Below are 18,891 nucleotides of genomic sequence, written 5' to 3'. Positions count from 1 at the left end.
GGCACGGCCATCTATATCGCTGAGGCACGCAAGCCTCGCCGCCAACGGCAAAGTCCATGGTTCATGGGGGTAGGAGTTACTGTGATAGAGCACAAAAATATTGTGAGGACGTATGCAGAAGTGAAAAGTCGGCCAGAGAGGTTGCCTGAATTTCAGGAGACACCAAAGCCCTTCGTGAACGATCAGCAGGAATGCGAAGCGGCGGATTTCGCCGACAGGGCAGCAACAGGCTCAGTCATTGATCTCCATTGTGTGAGAGTCAACGGTCCAGCCAGCCTAGCAAAAGGTACTGGAGCCCACCAAAAACTGAGCTAGCGAATCACAACTGTCATTTAAATTGTGTATATCCTCTTTAATATAAAAACTGATTCCTAAATTCGAGAGGTGTAGGCAAAGGAAGTCGATCTCCTGCCACGTCATCATATTGATTGCTATTTCAGAGGCGCAGCTATTATAAAATCGCATTCAAAGCTAAAGTAGCGTGAAAGGAAGTACCCGTCCCTGAGTGGATGGCACTAACATTCGTTGCGCGAACTAGTCTGAGTACGTTACCGGCCGGAACGAAACACTTCATCCTGGGAACTCGTGAGGGGCGGGCATGCAAGTCTTCTGTCTTGGCGCCCATGAGCTGGTGGATAGGTTTATTTGCAGTGGGTCGCAACATTAGTGAGTTGTTGTGTATGAGTTACCGTGCTCCATTGGCGTTGGTTTTCCCTATCCAGAAATAATTGGAGACCTTGCCATTCTAGTGCAGACTATTAGTGTAACATACACTCAAGAGCAAAGGAAACTAGTACACCTGCATAATATTGTGTAGTGCCCCTACGAACGTGGGAGATGTCTTCTGAACAGGACGTTGCTCAATAATGTTCATGTCTGGGGAGTCTGGTGGCCAGCGGAAGTGTTTAAACCTATAACAGTGTTCCTGGAGCCACTGTAGCATTATGGACGTGTGGGGCTTCACAGTGTCCTGCTCGAATTGCCCAAGTCTGTCAGAATGCACAATGAGCATGAATGGATGCAGGTGATCAGACAGGATGGTTACGTACGTGTCACCTGTCAGAGTCGTATCTATACCTATGATGGGTCCCATATCGCTCCAGCTGCACACGCCCCACACCATTACAGAGCCTCCACCAGCTTGAACAGTCCCCTGCTGACATGGGGGGTCCATGGAAGTCTCTATAACCATACACGTCTATCAGCTCAATACAGTTTGAAACGAGGCTCGTCCACTCAGGCAATATGTTTCCAGCCATCATCAGTCGAATGTCGGTGTTGACGGGTCCAGGCGGGGAGTAAAGATTTGTGTCGTGTAGTCATCAAGGGTACACGAGTGAGCCTTCGGCACCGAAAGCCCATATCGATTATGTTTCCTTGAATGTTTCGCACGCTGACATTTGTTGATGTCCCAGCACTGAAATTTGCAGCAGTCCGCGGAATGGTTCCACTTTTGTCACGTTGTTATGGTTCTCTTCAGTCGTTGTTCGTCCCGTTCTTGCAGGATATTTTTCCGGCCGCAGCGATGTCAGAAATTTCATGTTTCATCGGATTCCTGATATTAACGGTACACTCGTGAAATGGTCGTACGGGAAAAGCCTCATTTCATCTCTACCTTGGAGATGCTATGTCCCATCGCTCGTGCGTTGAATATAACACCACGTTCAAACTCACTTAAATCTTGTTAACCTGCCATTGTACTAGCAGTAACCGACCTATTGACTACGCCAGACACTTGTTGTCTTATATAGGCATTGCCGACCGCAGCGCCTTATTCTGCCTGTTTACATATCTCTGTATTTTAATACGCATGCCTGTACCAGGTTTTTTTTATTTTTTGGGGGGGGGGGGCATCTGTGTATACATATGGCATCCGAAAAGTAACTACTGAAGGTGACTGTCTGGTGTGACAAGTTTGAAAACAAATTCGCCATGTGTGAGTAAGACTCGAGCACTGTGAGTTCGGTACAAACTTAATAATGTATACAAGGTGTTCAGAAATTCCCGTTGCGAACTTCTAGGGCTTTTAGAGGGGAGTGAGTACAGAACATTTTGAGAAGGAACCCATTATCGGAAACCGACCGTTTCCGTTCTACAACGTTTTCAGCTCAGATGTTTAATCCACCCACTTCTGCTCGAGGAATTGAATTAGGGGTGACGCATAACAGTTATTAGCTAATAGCTCAAAAGTGAAACATAACGAAACATCCACTTATCACGTAAGCGCGTTAGTTTGTATTAACACTTAAATGCCACGTGTCTATAAAATTCTGTTTTTCTGCTTTTGCTGTACTTTGAAACCTCGCTTCTTGCCAAAATTTCAAGATCCTAGGCGAACAGGAAGTACCATATAGCGTTTAATGAGTGATTTTATATCAAAATATATTACCGCCATATCTTTTGACTGCATTGACGTAGAAGCTTCAATTTCATACACCGCCAGGAGACAGCAGATCACAGTATTTGACATAAATTTCAACATGATACCTCTAAACACTTCTGAAAAATATGCTTCTTAAGAGACGTACAGACAGATAGACGATTCTATAAGGGTTCCGGTTTTACCAGGTACCTACTCCTAAGAAAAAAAAGGAACCTTATCCTGAGTTAGTTTGGTTTATTTCGCGCTGGGAACCAGATAGCAACCCAGTCGTTTTTTATTAGTTCCTGCTCATGTTTAACACATGTGGTATGCAGAGTGTTGGGCGTTTCCGTTCTGCAACAGCGCACAGAGGGAAGTTTACGGTGGGGGCGGGGGGGGGGGGGGGGCGGGGTGATTGTGCTGGAGCAGTAGGAAGCAGATCAGTCTGCTGGATTCTTGAGTGTTCGGAACCGGCATGCACAAGCACAATACAACATCGTTTTAAATCCCTATTCTACAAGCCGTATAACATCGCACGTAATGACCCTGTCAGGACGCCCGTACATGAACGGAAAAGAGCAACATTCACATTCAAGACACGACACCCTGTGTGGAGTATGTGATGTGACATCGATAGGGGAAAATCAACTATAAAGAGAATTATAGTACAAAAACAAACAGAGATTCATTAAGAAAACCAAAGAGTTTAGAATATGAGCCATTTCAACAAGTAACTATAGATGTGTTTAATTGTATGTAGTTGTTTTGAGTGTCTTATTACGTATCTTTGTTTGGAAGGGACTTTTATTTAACTGTCATTTGCCATGCTCTCTTTTAAAATAAAAATATTGACTTTTTGTTTCTGGGCGGCATTTGTGACAGGGATGTGTGACTGTTGTAGGTGACTAATTGTTGTATGTGTAAGATTCAGTAAAGACAACAAAAAAAATTTAGAGTAGGAATTAAAGTTCAGATAGAAGAAAACTTTGAGGCTCGCCGTTGACGCTGTTACTCCGCCAGAGACGGCAAAGGACTTGGAGGAGCAGCTGGACGGTATGAACATCAACAAAAGCAAAACAACCATATTGGAATGCAGTCGAATTAAATCAAGTGATGCCGAAGAAACTAGATTAGAAAACGAGATACTTTAAGTGGTAGATGAGTTTTGCTATTAGGGCAGTAAAAGATCCGATGATGACAGGAGCAGAGAGGAAAAAAATGAAGACTCACGACGGCAAAAAATGCATTTCTCAAGACAAGAAATTTGTTAAAACGAATATAGATTTTCTGAAGGTATTTGTGTGGAGTACAGGCATGCATGGAAGTGAAACGTTGGCGATAAACGGTTTAGACAAGAAGGGATTGCAAGCTTTTGAAATGTGACGCTACAGAAAAATGCTGAAGATTAGATGAGTAGATCTTGTAAACAATGAGGAAAGAAACGGGGAGAAAAGAAATTCGTGGTACAACTTTACGATAGGAAGGCATCGGTTGATAGGACACATTCTGAGTCATTAAGGGATCACTAATTAGTATTGAAGGGAAGAGTGAGAGGTGCCAAGAGATGAATGCAATTAGCAGAATCAGGAAGATGTAGGTTGCAGTAGTTATTCAGAGATGAAGAGCCACGCAAAGTGGACTGGCATGAAGATCTGCATCAAACCAGTCTTCGGACTGAAGGACGCAACAACAACACGTATTGTGCGCTGGGGATATAGTTTTTGAATATTTTTGTGTTGGTGCGCGTTGCAGAGGAAATCGTATGAAGAGAATCGGAGCCAGAAAACACTTGATCATATAGTTGTGCGTTTTGGAAATCTTCCGGTTAGTTTAAAACTGGAAGGGAAATTCCTGTTGAGAACGATATGAATGATACCGTAGAAAACCTCAAAGAGGAACAGAATAGCAGTCATTGCAGGGAAGATAACTTGATTTCCACGGCAGAATATTAACAGTAATATAGAGGATGTCCTATCAAGTGACAGACTTACTTTTGAGAATTTATTCCCAAACATCATAGTAACGAATGAGCTGGGAGCAAAAGAAACAAAAGGAATTGTCTGAACACAATGCAATACGCGAACAGAGGGAGCTGGACTGAGATCAAGCCCTGACTCAACGATTAGCTGATACGGAAAGAAAACTGTAGGACCAATTGCTTGAGTGTCGGCAAACGGTGTCAGATGTTGGTGGTCGCAAACAGTAGTTGAACACGAACAGGTCGGTTTACCTACTGAACTGTTAGGGGAAAAAATGGGCTGGATTGCAGCGTCAGAGTTAGAGTTAAAGGAAACAGAACGGAATTCAACAGAGCTGTGGAATAAGGTGACGGTAACCAACTTTGACTTGCAAACAATCTGTATGGAGCTTGCAACACAAGAAACTAAACGAATTCTGGTAATGGAAAAAGCAGTATCAAATGAAGTGGTATAAAATTCAGGCCACTTAATGAGAAGGGCTGGTGAAACAGTCGAAGAGGATCGAGAAATAACTGAGCGTCCCAGACAGATCATACTAGCGATCGTCGTCTTCTCAAATAATTACGGAAGTAAGGCGCCTGAGCGTGAAGACGCAAATGATTCAGCAAGGTGATCGCACCACATCCACATAGCCCATGGGAAAAACGTACCTGGCTGTTTCCATCGAACAGTTCGAAGGATTTCTGCCAAACCAATGGAATGAGAGAAGGAAAAATAGCTACTTTTTAATTAGATTACATTAAAATGCTCTTTCATGAAGCCAAGTGAACTCTGCCACTCAATAAAGGAATTACAGGAGAAACTTCCACATAGAACATCCGCCATGAGACATTGCAGGTGTAGGCGTTCACAAGGAATAGCGACAAGAGTTTAACATACTTCTAACATTAATACTGCGAGTTGAATCGGTATCTCAAAGATCCGTTTAAACCTCAAGATGTGGCCACATTTATTAAATGGTTCAAATGACTCTGAGCACTATAGGACTTAACAAAATGGTTCAAATGGCTCTGAGCGCTATGGGACTCAACTGCTGAGGTCATTAGTCCCCTAGAACTTAGAACTAGTTAAACCTAACTAACCTAAGGACATCACACACATCCATGCCCGAGGCAGGATTCGAACCTGCGACCGTAGCGGTCTCGCGGTTCCAGACTGCAGCGCCAGAACCGCGCGGCCACTTCGGCCGGCGGGACTTAACATCTGAGGTCATCAGTCCCCTAGAACTTAGAACCACTTAAACCTAAATAACCTAAGGACATCACACACATCCGTGGACGAGGCAGGATTCGAACCTGCGACCGTAGTGATCGCGCGGTTCCACACTGAAGCGCTTAGAACCACTCGGCCCACATTTATTAACTTCAAGCTGCCAGAGGATATTAGACAACAACTTGTAACAGTTACTAAAATAGACACACGTGGTGCTTCATCACCTGTCAAGAAGCTGAGAGTGAAGGTAAAACGTAACGCCAGCAGGGTAAAGTTAATAGCGATAGACAATGGAGACGAAAACAGCCGCTGTAATCGCGAGCGTTGCAATAATAGCGGCAGTGACGGGCGAAATGAGCAAATGGAACAGCGTCCCAAAGTGGGTGACAAACGCCAGACAGACAGATGGAAGGCTCGACCAAGGGTAATCACACGCATGGTGCATGTGTGCGTACTGTGTGGCTGGTCCCCGCGGAGGTTCGAGTCCTCCCTCAGGCATGGGTGTGTGTGTTTCTCCTTAGGATAATTTAGGTTAAGTAGTGTGCAAGCTTAGGGACTGATGACCTTAGCAGTTAAGTCCCATAAGATTTCACACACATTTTGAACATGTGTGCGTCCACAACCTAGCACGTGGTCTCCGTAACTGCGTAGTATTCTGTGAACTCCTGCTCGCTACAGTGATTTTTTGTTTCGTGGCCGGACCTAATGTAAGTCATCTGTGATGTGGGTTTGTGCACTACGGTGATGTTGCGTTTCTTCAGGATGTTCCCTATGGCGTCAGCTGCGACTTTAATGAAGACAGGAAAACTTAGGCTTTTGGAGACAGCAGTACACAACTACCATATTTATGTGTTGGCCTTAACTCTCTTCCCTGTGGCGTCAGATACGTCTTTAATAAACGAGAGGAAAACTTAGTCGTTTGGTGACAGCAGTACACAACTACAAACTTTATGTGTTGGTCTCAACGCTCTTCTTTCAACAGACGGATAGCAGATATTCATTAGCGCTGGAGCCAGATAATCCACTTCTACGTCGAGCTGCTCTGGTTTACAAATCTTACTGACTCCCTCTATTTGCAAACGTTTCTATAGCGCTACACTATTGCTGCGCATGGTAATTTGAATCCCAATGTAAGTAATGGTCCGTTCCTGAGGGCCCAAGCTACCATTATCTTTCGTGAAACTAGTACACAGAGAATTTTCATTAAATTTGCATTAATTTGCCATTTGCCTCTCCCTGCTTGACGAGCTCAATCTTAGTACTATTTTTATTAAGGAGTTTATGAATACACACTAATTTCTCTTTGCCATTGTCTGCAAAACACGAAGGTGTCATCTACGTAAAGCAGCCAGACGTCCGTTCTTTTTGACAACATTTCTCTGTGCCTATTGTTAGACTTTTTTCCATAAAGAAGTTTGCTGAAATTGGGCTTAAGGTGCTCGTCAAGGTCATATCATCCCCATCTTCAGCAGAGACGAACACTCTAGCACTCTGTTGTAACAAATGTGAACTTATTCGCCTTACCACAGGCAACAGTTAAAACCACTGTCAGTTACGGTTACTGATAGACACAGAGAAGGAAAATATTTCGAGTTTCACATACTGTTAATCTGTAAGGAATTTTCGGAACAACGCACACTCCGTACGCTGCATATTTAAAAATTCATTCTTGAAACTGTTCCGCTATTTGCAGATAATGTGCACATATTGTTAATAAACTTTATTTGACTAGATAAATCTTAAAGTTTTATTAAATAAATACAAAATCTGTAAATGGTAAGTGCTTTTACTTCTGCGCCATTTTCTTAAAGCCCTCACGTAATTCTTTCAGGCTTTCTCCGTATTTTGGGTGAGAACTTTCAAGACGTGGAAGCCACTCCTTGATGTTGGGCTGCTTCGTAGGATCAGTTCCACTTTCTGGAACATACTAAAATGAGAGATAACATCAGCATCCAAATAATTGTTGAACATAATTATTTTGGTTGTCTAAATTAAATAATTTTTCTGAGTTTCATAGAAATTGTGACTGATGGTGTCACTCGAACTTAAAGGATATTTCTGCCGAACTAAAGCGAAAAAGTTTCGACGGCATCATCTGATGCAACCTCTCAGGGCGTTTGAAATCAGATATAACTATTTCTTATTAGATAGGTTGTTCGTATGTTCTTAACTTTTTAGAAGTTGAATTCATAGCTTTACGTTACCTCTAATGCCGACAAAGAATTAGCGACCGCGTAATCAGCAAGTGTGATCTTGTCTCCTGCCAGCCACTGTTTGCCATCCAGCATTCGGTTTAAAGTTTCCAGACCGTCGTTTACTTTATCGATGCTGCTGGGATCCGTCTGTTCGCCATAAAATTTTGGCCGCTGTTGACAGGAAATTAACGTAAATGCAGATCTCAGTAACTGCAACGATATAGTAAGAACGTGGGTTCTAAAAAGTACAAGACATAAAAATACACAGAAGGTACACAAAATCAGATAGTAAAAGTAGAAAGACATTAATAATGTAACGTTTACTTTATACATTGTGTCCACAGAATCAACCACGTAACCGAAACGATTAAAACTGTAATCAAAGACGTGTTTAGTAATCCAACTCATGACGTATTTACTGTGCTTACAGCATAGTGAGTATGGTCTGGCGCAAAATACATAATGACATACGATAAGACATCATTCTTCGAATTGCGATTGATTCGAGGGGAAACTTGTTGTGTTTAGGCAAGGAAAAATCGAAGTTTAGAAAATTGATACTTAAAGAGGAAATCCACTATGAGGCCTTTTCTCCAAATACAACGTCTCTTGTTTCATGCAGAGTTGATTCAATGTTAAACATTAGTAGTACAACACAAACTATGAGAACAAAGTATAACGTTAATTAGGCTGTACTCCACCGCTACTACGAAATGAATACGTATAAAGTAATTCTGAGATCAATAATGAAATCTTCACTGCTCCAACTGAAGTCCGAGACTTGAATTATTAAACCTAGTGATTATCGACTTCCAACAGGTAGGAGGAGAGATGGGGCCGTGTTCTGCTAAAGCCCGTTTTTCGAGTCTTTGCCCAAAATCGACTACTCGTGATTTGAGCGCGTCACGTGACTGCATGTAAGTCAGCTGCCAATCAGGTCGCTAGTGGTTGGTGACGTCAGTGACAATGTGGCTGTGGCGGGTGTGTTGTCCTAAAATGCATAGCATGTCACAGATTGCGCATGCTCTCAGAAAGGAGATTGTTGTATCAGTTGCTAACTTGACAGTGAAGATTCAGTTCCACATTCGACAGGTTACTCTGCAATTGTAACAAATGATCTGAAGATGGGCAGCTGGTTCGCCACCTGTCATATGAAAACAAAGGAGAGAGATATGGCGACGGAATTTGGGCACTTTTTAAAAATTAAGGTCATTTATCGAAAGAAAACCATGGAACTAAAAATAAAAGTATGTCATTTTCCTTTTCTCATTTTGGCGATACTAAACAAAAACAGAAGGTGATTTGTCTCTTTGTGTGAACGGCAATAATGCGATACTTACGAGAACATTCAAAATTCTGTTGTACAAATCTTGAGCAAAAAACAGCCTCTGATCGCCAAGAACACGTTTGTTTATATCCTTCGGGTAGAGAGAGTCATCCTTCGCGTACTTTGAGATGAGGTACACGGCAATAGCACGGCTGTTAACAGATCACCAAATTAATAGAAACATACAAGCTCAGATATAAATTCTATGCTGTCGCCGCACATTCAGGTACATAGAGAGATCGTGGTGTTAATTCATTACATCTGTATGATTCCCTACCGAATATCTAAACAAACATTCTGTGAACGTCTCTCTGAAGGCGAGAAGTTCCATACAACTTATTTCAGCAGCAAGCTTTAGATTAGTAGTGCTATCATCTTGCGGTGAGGTAACCATAATTACAATGACATCACGATAGTAAGCCGTCTATGAAGTCAACTGGTGTTGACAAATAGGCCTAAGCTGCAACCATCTGCTGATTATGTGTCTCAGATGGAAACCATAAAGGTTGACTAACAGTGAAATTATTTATACAAGACATCTACTTAGTATCCTGTCACTGTAACTGATGTATCAATAATTTGCATCAGGAATAACACCTGCAATATTTTGTGAATGATTCAGCGTATATATATTTACAAGATTTTCAGCAAATGACAGTATGCAGAGGGAAACGTAACTGTTTGAAAATTTTAATTCCTGACCAGAGACGGAATTTTTGTTTGCCTCTTAGTATATTTACATATTTTTCTTTGACTTTTCTATGATGCCGGAAACATATAAATTTGAAATGCGGGCAAGTCTTGTAGATGTACACGTTTTGTAATTTAAATTCTGATCGAAGAGAATCTAATATAAACATAAAATCAATGGAACAAGGGATGGGGACAGCTGTTCAGCGTTGTGCGAGAGACGAGAAAAAGCCGTCTGCTGCGCTGGTTGGTGGAATGGCACTCGAAAAGCACGAAATGTTACAGTAAAGGACACTAAGAACTTACTGCCGTTGCTAAATGTGGAATAAACTTGAGACAGTGAAGTTCAAGGAGTGAAGTCCTGACGAGAGAGCAGTAATGGTTTCTTTTGGAAACTGGCTCGTGACAAGGTGAGCGCGAGCTAAGTGAACGAACAGTGCAAGACGTTAAGAATCCATCACCCATGTGGAAGCTGGTTTAAAGTGAGTAATTAAACTGTGGGGCACATAATTTTGCAATAAGTGTGGTTCCTAATCCACAAGCCATCGCCCACTTTATTCCAATAAATACTGAATATGCGATCTATAGAGTCGTCAGAACCCAACGGCCTTGCTAGCGTGGTAACACCGGTTCCCGTCAGATCACCGAAGTTAAGCGCTGTCGGGCTGTGCTAGCACTTGGATGGGTGACCATCCTGTCTACCAAGCGCTTTTGCCAAGAGTGGTGCACTCAGGCATTGAGGCAAACTGAGAAATAGCGGCTCCGGTCTCGTAAATTGAGATACGGCCGGGAGAGCGGTGTGCTGACCACATGCCCCTCCATATCCGCATCCAGTGACGCCTGTTTGCTAAGGATGACACGGCGGCCAGTCGGTACCGTTGGACCTTCCAAGTTCAAATGGTGCAAATGGCTCTGAGCACTATGGGACTTAATATCTATGGTCATCAGTCCCCTAGAACTTAGAACTACTTAAACGTAACTAACCTAAGGACATCACACAACACCCAGTCATCACGAGGCAGAGAAAATCCCTGACCCCGCCGGGAATCGAACCCGGGAACCCGGGCGTGGGAAGCGACAACGCTACCGCACGACCACGAGCTGCGGACGGACCTTCCAAGTCCTGTTCGGACGGAGCAGTAGTAGTAGTAGTAGTAGTAGTACTAGAAGTAGGGTGGTCAGAAACAGTCTGAAAAGCTTGTAAGGGTGTGCAGGGTAGATTATATTCAGAAAAAATGGTTAAGAAACAACTTCGACACGTTGCTCCGTTTCTGAGTTAATTAGGATTGAAGTTATCCGATCATGATGTTGAGCGCGCACGCTCAAGTGACCCGCTAGATACAATTACAGTCAGTTGTTCTCATAGCGTAGGTGACAGCGCGCGGCACAGTTCAGCCTTTAGATCGGGTTTGATACTTACTACAGTCCCAATTTTTGTATTGTTCTCTTGTCCGGTTTTAGTAACCCAAACGAAGAACATGTTTGGGGACAGCGTCTCTGGTGGGCCGCTTGAATTTGCGGGCGCAACGAGATTTTGGCTCCTTTCAATGCTAATTCACTTGGAAACGTTGCAACGATTGAATTTTTTTCTTAACTATCCTTCCTCAGCGCAAAATAAGCTGCAATACCCTTACAAGCTTTTCAGACTGTTTCCGACTGCCTTCTATACTAATGAAATTAGTGTTTATGTGAATTTCATACTCAGCCCTACTGAACATGCTGCCCTTAATTGCACTGCATATAATAGATACTCCTAAACTGACAACAATTACTGTGATTTGTCATTTACGATCAATTAACAGTTTTAATGGCGAATTTCCTGATGTTCAAGAAGGAAGAGTGCCTGCCATCACTTTCAGAGGTAGATACTACGAAAAACAAACAAAAATATTACAGATGAGGTGTTAGATGGGATTCCCTCACCTGTAAGGTGAATGCTGTGATTATGATTTAACCCTTAGAGCCGAAACCAAATCAGGAGAACAAAAACAAACAAAAAATTCAAAATTCTCCTTTTCCTCTTTATAAATAAATGGCGCTAAAAGATAAATAACTAGATATATCACTGAAAAGAGTATAAGCTTTCCCGTCAGTCCACTCTCTCCTTTTCTTGAGTGAGAATGAAAGATGAAAAAAAGAGACGATTCATAGTTCATAAAGAGGAAGTAACGCTGTAGGTCGCATTATCCTAAGGGTAAAATCTTTGGAACGACTGATCAACGCATTAACGACGTTTGTTATTACTAGTTCAGCAGAGAAAACTGTTTCATTTTACAAAAAATTTACAGGTGTCGATTTTGGGTATTTGGTTGAATTTAGACGTGCTGTTTGAATCTGGTTTTAACGCCGAATTAAAGACAAATGGTGGGAGGTTAATAACAGCAGTGAAGAATAATAATTAAGGTACGTTTATTGTATCACCAAATATACTGAAGGAAGTGCGTTTTCTTAACAGCTTTGGATTAAACAAAGACCTGTGTGCTCGCTGCAAGAGGAGAAACGCCGTCGGTCAGACAGTGGCGGATCGCTAGACTCTGCCTGTTGTGAAGTACAAATGATCTGAATATGTTCGTTGTCGTCTTTAAATGGAAGAGGGTAGAAGTGGACTAATACTGGGTACATAACAACTAATTTTTAGTGCTGTGTATTCTAGTATATTTAACGTCTCAAAAAACAAACCTCTGTATTTATTACACATGGGATAATTATGGGAAGATGGATACCGTCGTCTTCCTCACTTTTCATAAGTTTGAAGAAATGACATTTTTCAAGACCTCACTCTTGATAATTATGTTTCATTTAGATATGACTAGTAATACTGTGACGATTTCATAGATGATACTATTTGTAAGTTTTAGTACTTAATTCTGAAAATTGCTTAGTGTGTTTTATCTGGGTAGGTGGATCGAATAAAACATTTTTGCTTAAGTACATGAAGAGATAAACTAGTTAGAACGAAGTTTAAAATTAGACAGTATGTGGTATTATGTTAGGTAAGTTAAAACAAAATACAGATAAAAGAGTAATGGTGGATACACATCACATAACCAAATTATTAATAAAGTTACATTACTACCAGAGGTATTACCCGTGTTCTTGATGCATAGGTCCTCGAAGAATCAGTTACGGTTTATTACGGGTTAGATGATGTCGGGCATGTATGATTCAAGCTCATCGGTGCAGGAGTGGATACAAACTTTTTGTCATAAAAGCTCTTAGTACACCACGGTTTGCTTGGTATTGCATGGTGATGTACTGGCACAATGTCAACCTACTGACTTCGAGGATTGTGCTCGTTCTTTATTCCATTCATTTCTTCTTAGTGGTCTACATTTTTATAGAAAGTCCTTAGCAGGTACTTTAGGATGCTTTTATTCGCCAATATGTGTTTCCTGTTTGGATTGACTATCTGCAGGGTTGATCAGATACATTTGGGAATAGCCGCGTATTACTTCGAATTTCTATCAGTACTGCTACTATTCGGCCTGCTACAAGGTGACTCATTTTTCCGCGTTGATGTTCTTTAGCGAGACAGCAGCTGGTTTAGAACCATATAGACCTTCTATAGTTCCTCCTTTTTTTATCTTAAATTAGTAAATGGAATCTTGATGGTAGCAAACGTGAAGTTTCTTTCTCATAAAACTTTCTTCACTCCTTTATATGAGTCTGTTTCGCTCTAACGCACAGTATATTCTTCTTTATAAGCCTCTCTGTTTTACAGGTTTGGTGCTGCTTCCCAAGCACATTCTTTGTTTTTCAGAATTTTTACGAAACATGGAGCTTGTACCTACTCCGTCAGTTTGTCCATGCTGTTATCATATTTATCGTATGCAATATGTGAAACTAGTTCATTCCTCGGTCAAACATAAATATTGCAGTTAAACGTCGTGAACTATACAGGCCGTGTATGATTTCTTCCAATATATTTGCCAAGATTGAATAAGAAATGCAATGCTAAAGTTATTGTTGTTGTTGTCTTCAGTCCAGAGATTGGTTTGATGCAGCTCTACATGCTACCCTATCCTGTGCAAGCTTCTTCATCTCCCAGTACCTACTGCAACCTACATCCTTCTGAATCTATTGAGTGCATTCATCTTTTGGTCTCCCTCTACGATTTTTACCCTCCACGCTGCCCTCCAATACTAAATTGGTGATCCCTTGATGTCTCAGATCATGTCCTACCAACCGATCTCTTCTTCTTGTCAAGTTGTGCCACAAACTCCTCTTCTCCCCAATTCTATTCAATACCCCCTCATTAGTTATGTGATCTACCCAACTAATCTTCAGCATTCTTCTGTAGCACCACATTTCGAAAGCTTCTATTCTCTTCTTGCCCAAACTATTTATCGTCCACATTTCACTTCCATACATGCCAACACTCCATACAAATACTTTCAGAAACGACTTCCTGACACTTAAATCTATACTCGATGTTAACAAATTTCTCTTCTTCAGAAACGCTTTCAAGTCTACATTTTATATCCTCTCTACTTCGACCATCATCGGTTATTTTGCTCCCCAAATAGAAAAACTCATTAACTACTTTAAGTGTCTCATTTCCTAGTCTAATACCCTCAGCAGCACCCGACTTAATTCGACTACATTCCATTATCTTCGTTTTGCTTTTGTTGATGATCATCTTATATCCTCCTTTCAAGACTCTGTCCATTCCGTTCAGCTGCTCTTCCAGGTCCTTTGCCGTCTCTGACAGAATCACAATGTCATCAGCGAACCTCGAAGCTTTTATTTCTTCTCCATGGATTTTAATTCCTAAACGGAATTTTTCTTTTGTTTCCTTTACTGCTTGCTCAATATACAGATTGAATAACCTCGGGGATAGGCTACACTCTGTCTCATTCCATTCCCAACCACTGCTTCCCTTTCGTGCTCTTCGACTCTTATAATTGCCATCTGGTTTCTGTTCAAATTGTAAATAGCCATTCGCTCCCAGTATATTACCCCTGCCACCTTCAGAATATGAAAGAGAGTAGTCCTGTCAACATTGTCGAAAGCTTTCTCCAAGTCTACAAATGCTAGGAACGTAGGATTTGCTTTCCTTAATCTATTCTCTAAGATATGTCGTAGGGTCAGTATTGCCTCACGCGTTCCAACATTTCTCCGGAATCCAAACTGATTTTCCCCGAAGTCGGCTTGCACCAGTTTTTCCATTCGCCTGTAAAGAATTCGTGTTAGTATTTTGCAATCCGTGGCTTATTAAATTGATAGTTCGGTAATTTTCAAATCTGACAGCACCTGCTTTCTTTGGGATTGGCATTGTTATATTCTTCTTGAAGTCTGAAGGTATTTCGTCTGTCTCATACATCTTGCTCACCAGGTGGTAGAGTTTTGTGAGGGCTGTCTCTCCCAAGGCTATCTAATGGAATGTTGTCTACGCCCAGGGCCTTGTTTCAACTTAGGTCTTTCAGTGCTCTGTCAAAGTCTTCACGCAGTATCATATCTCCCATGTCATCTTCATCTACATCCTCTTCCATTTCCATAATATTGTCCTCAAGTACATCTCCCTGGTATAGACCCTCTATACACTCCTTCCACCTTTCTGCTTTCCCTTCTTTGCTTAGAACTGGGTTTCCATCTGAGCTTTTGATATTCATACAAGTGGGTCTTTTTTCTCCAAAGGTCTCTTTCATTTTCCTGTAGGCAGTATCTGTCTTACCCCTAGTGATACATGCTTCTACATCCTTACATTTGTCCTCTATCCAACCCTGCTTAGCCATTTTGCACTTCCTGTCGATCTCATTTTTGAGACGTTTGTATTCCTTTTTGCCTGCTTCATTTACTGCATTTCTGTATTTTCTCGTTTGATCAATTAAATTCAATATCTCTTCTGTTACCCAAGGATTTCTATTAGCCGTCGTCTTCTTACCTACTTGATCCTCTGCTGCTTTCACTTTTTCATATCTCAAAGCTACCCATTCTTCTTCTACTGTATTTATTTCCCCAGTTCTTGTCAGTTGTTCCCTAGCGCTCTCCCTGAAACTCTCTACAACCTCTGGTTTAGTCAGTTAATCAGGTCCCATCTCCTTAAATTCCCACCTTTTCGCAGTTTCTTCAGTTTTAATCTACAGTTCATGACCAATAGATTGTGGTCAGAGTCCATATCTGGCCCTGGAAATGTCTTACAATTTAAAACCTGGTTCCTAAATCTCTGTCTTACCATTATATAATCTATTTGATACCTTCTAGTATCTCCAGGATTCTTCCTTGTATACAACCTTCTTTTATGATTCTTGAACCAAGTGTTAGCAATGATTCAGTTATGCCCTCTTTCATTTCTTAACCCCAATCCATATTCACCCACTATGTTTCCTTCTCTCCCTTTTCCTACTCTCGAATTCCAGTCATCCATGACTATTAAACTTTCGTCTCCCTTCACTATCTGAATAATTTCTTTTATCTCATCATACATTTCATCAATCTCTTAGTCATCTGCGGAGCTAGTTGACATATAAACTTGTACTACTGTGGTAGTCATGGGCTTTGTGCTTTCTTGGCCACAATAATGCGTTCACTCTGTTGTTTGTAGTAGCTTACCCGCATTCCTACTTTTTCATTCATTATTAAACTTACTCCTGCATTACCCTAAAGTTATTACTGGAACGCTAAAGCAAACTTTAATATATATTGTTTTCAGTTTAATATTATTTTTCATCAATATCAGGTGCACTACTCATATAGAATTTATTGTTTTTCTCCATCTGAGAAAATCGTTAGCTAGTGGTCACTAAAGATCTGGTACGTAATTGTATCTAATAATTAGTGCTTACCTTTCTGCAAGATACAGACCGTTGTCTTCCACTGCAGGAATGGTATGTTGAGGAATTTTCTGAAATGATCGAGAAAAAATGAAAACATAACGACTGATAATTTCTGGTTTGTGCATACATTGTAATATTTGTCATTTTCTTAAATGACAAAATGTTATACTGACAAATAAGAACTGACATTCAGATGCCACGGTAGGCTGTGTGCTACGTAATTCATACTTGGCTCATTTTCCATAAAATATATAATACACACATGAGCAACGGAACTTGATGTATATATCCATTTGTTACATGGTCTATGGAGGGGCGGTTCTCGATGTACGCTTGGCGTTGGTATTTTGACTAATATCAGAGTGCGCAACATCATGGCAATGTCTGAATTATCATTTTTTTAAAAAATCGTTGGAAGTGAATACCTCGTGGTCGTGCAATAAGGAAGACTGGATTGTACGAAAACCTGGTTGTTGTGCAATCTAGTCTTGCACGACCATGGGAAATTCACTTCCGATGACTTTTTAGAAAACGGTAATTCGACATTGCCATGATGTTCAGCATGCTGATATTAGTCAAAATACCATTTTTCAGATATTATCACCAAATGTACTAGTTATTATCAATTTATCAAAATCAAGTTAAAGTCCTGTCATTAGTCTTATGGAGGAAAACTTTAACTTCCATCGCTTAATCTCAGCCTGTGATTTCATCAATACGGCCGAGTTTGAGTACACCAAGCATACATCAATTCAGTGTACAGTCATGTCAAAGAGGAAACTGTCGTCGTTCGAGACGTCAGTCGACCAAGAATTTGCATGACGTTCCCACACAGATAAGATAATATACGATATTTCAATATATTTTGTGACTGCCATTTCATCGGACCAAGACGTATATCTCACTTCATCTCCAAAGTCACATAGGCCCTGAGTATTTCAAGGGCAGCAGATCACTGGTAAGCTACGAGTACGTGGACCTCAGTGAAGTCGTTGCTGTCAGAATGAAACTAAGTGGTCAAAATAACGCGTACGCATTGGTTGTGGTCATCATCGAATTATGTTTGTAAGGGCAGATGCAAGAGCTACTGATCAACAAGTAGGCTACTTCATAAATTCTCTGAAAGCGAGCATCGAAACTCAGTCTAGATCCCATCACTATGGATTACAGGAGCCTTCGCACAACACTTAACCTGAAATCTTGTAGCCGGTCGTAGTGACCGAGCAGTTCTAGGCGCTACAATCTGGAACCGCGCGGTCGCTAGTTCGAATCCTGTGTCGGGCATGGATGTGTGTGATGTCCTTAGGTTAGTTAGGTTTAAGTAGTTCTAAGTTCTAGGTGACTGATGACCAAAGTAGTTAAGTCCCATAGTGCTCAGAGCGATTTTTTTGAAATCTTGTAACCAGTGAAGGTGACAGAGGCTCAGATGCCGACTGCGAAACGACGGAACGAGGGAACCACTTCAGTGGAAAACTTATCGATATTACGGCGAATTCGGTCTGCGATGGAACCACCGAAAGGCGTACAACTCGTATCGCGTGGGCTAAACCCAGGATACAGGAAGGTACGATATAAACAAGGTAGTCGGACGGACCTGGTCCTTTCCCAGGGCAGTTTTAACAGACTCCCACTTCTTGAGGTCTATCCCTCCTATCAGATTTGGTTGGCTCCTACCTACCCTTTGGACTTCAGGGTTCCTCTCCCTCCCCATCCTTCTGTTTTCTCTCCTCGTCTTGACGTTTACCTGGCCTCCATCCTATCTATACATTACACGAACCCCATATTTTCCCATCTTTCTCCAGTATTATACTTATCCCCAGAAGCCAACCAACCAGTACTCAGTAGCTTAATCAACACCAACTAGCCGAAAAGAACCAATCAAAACCCTTTCTTCACTTTACTCCTCCAATATGCATGTTCCTCTCATACGAATGTAATACAGTACATTTTTTTTTATATTTTAACTTCCCCGCAAGTAATTTTTTTAAAATTTCTAACCACGTTTTCCTATGAGTCATTGTAAATGTCATCAATGAAAAGCGTCGTTATATGCACTTTTAAAAAACTTTCCACAATTCATCCTTTTAAAATTCTTAACTGACGTTTGTATCCATACTCTTTTGGCTGAAATGTGGAGTATTATTCCGCTGCCAACCCACCTTCACGGGTTGGGATGGGGGACTGAAATTACAGTACAGAAATAAAAAACGGCATTGGCTACTTAGGTTAAATATACAAGGTGAATCACCTAAAACTTACACCGCAAATATTGCAGACGTGGAAAGTGCTATTGATGCGCAGTTTTCACAGAATGAAGTGCTAGTCAGGGGCTCTTATTGTTAGCCAATCA

At 41.3% G+C, this 18,891-nt stretch overlaps 1 pseudogene; it reads right to left on the bottom strand.

Moving 5' to 3' along the window:
* Positions 1-7,339: 7,339 nt before the first annotated feature.
* LOC126152860 (glutathione S-transferase 1-like) overlaps positions 7,340-18,891 on the bottom strand; it is a 35,960-nt pseudogene continuing 24,408 nt past the window's right edge.

This window comes from Schistocerca cancellata, chromosome 2, assembly GCF_023864275.1.
Source record: "Schistocerca cancellata isolate TAMUIC-IGC-003103 chromosome 2, iqSchCanc2.1, whole genome shotgun sequence".
Lineage (NCBI taxonomy): Eukaryota > Metazoa > Arthropoda > Insecta > Orthoptera > Acrididae > Schistocerca > Schistocerca cancellata.
The sequence above is the reverse complement of the archived record's forward strand: the minus strand, read 5'-3'. Positions and strand labels throughout refer to the sequence as shown.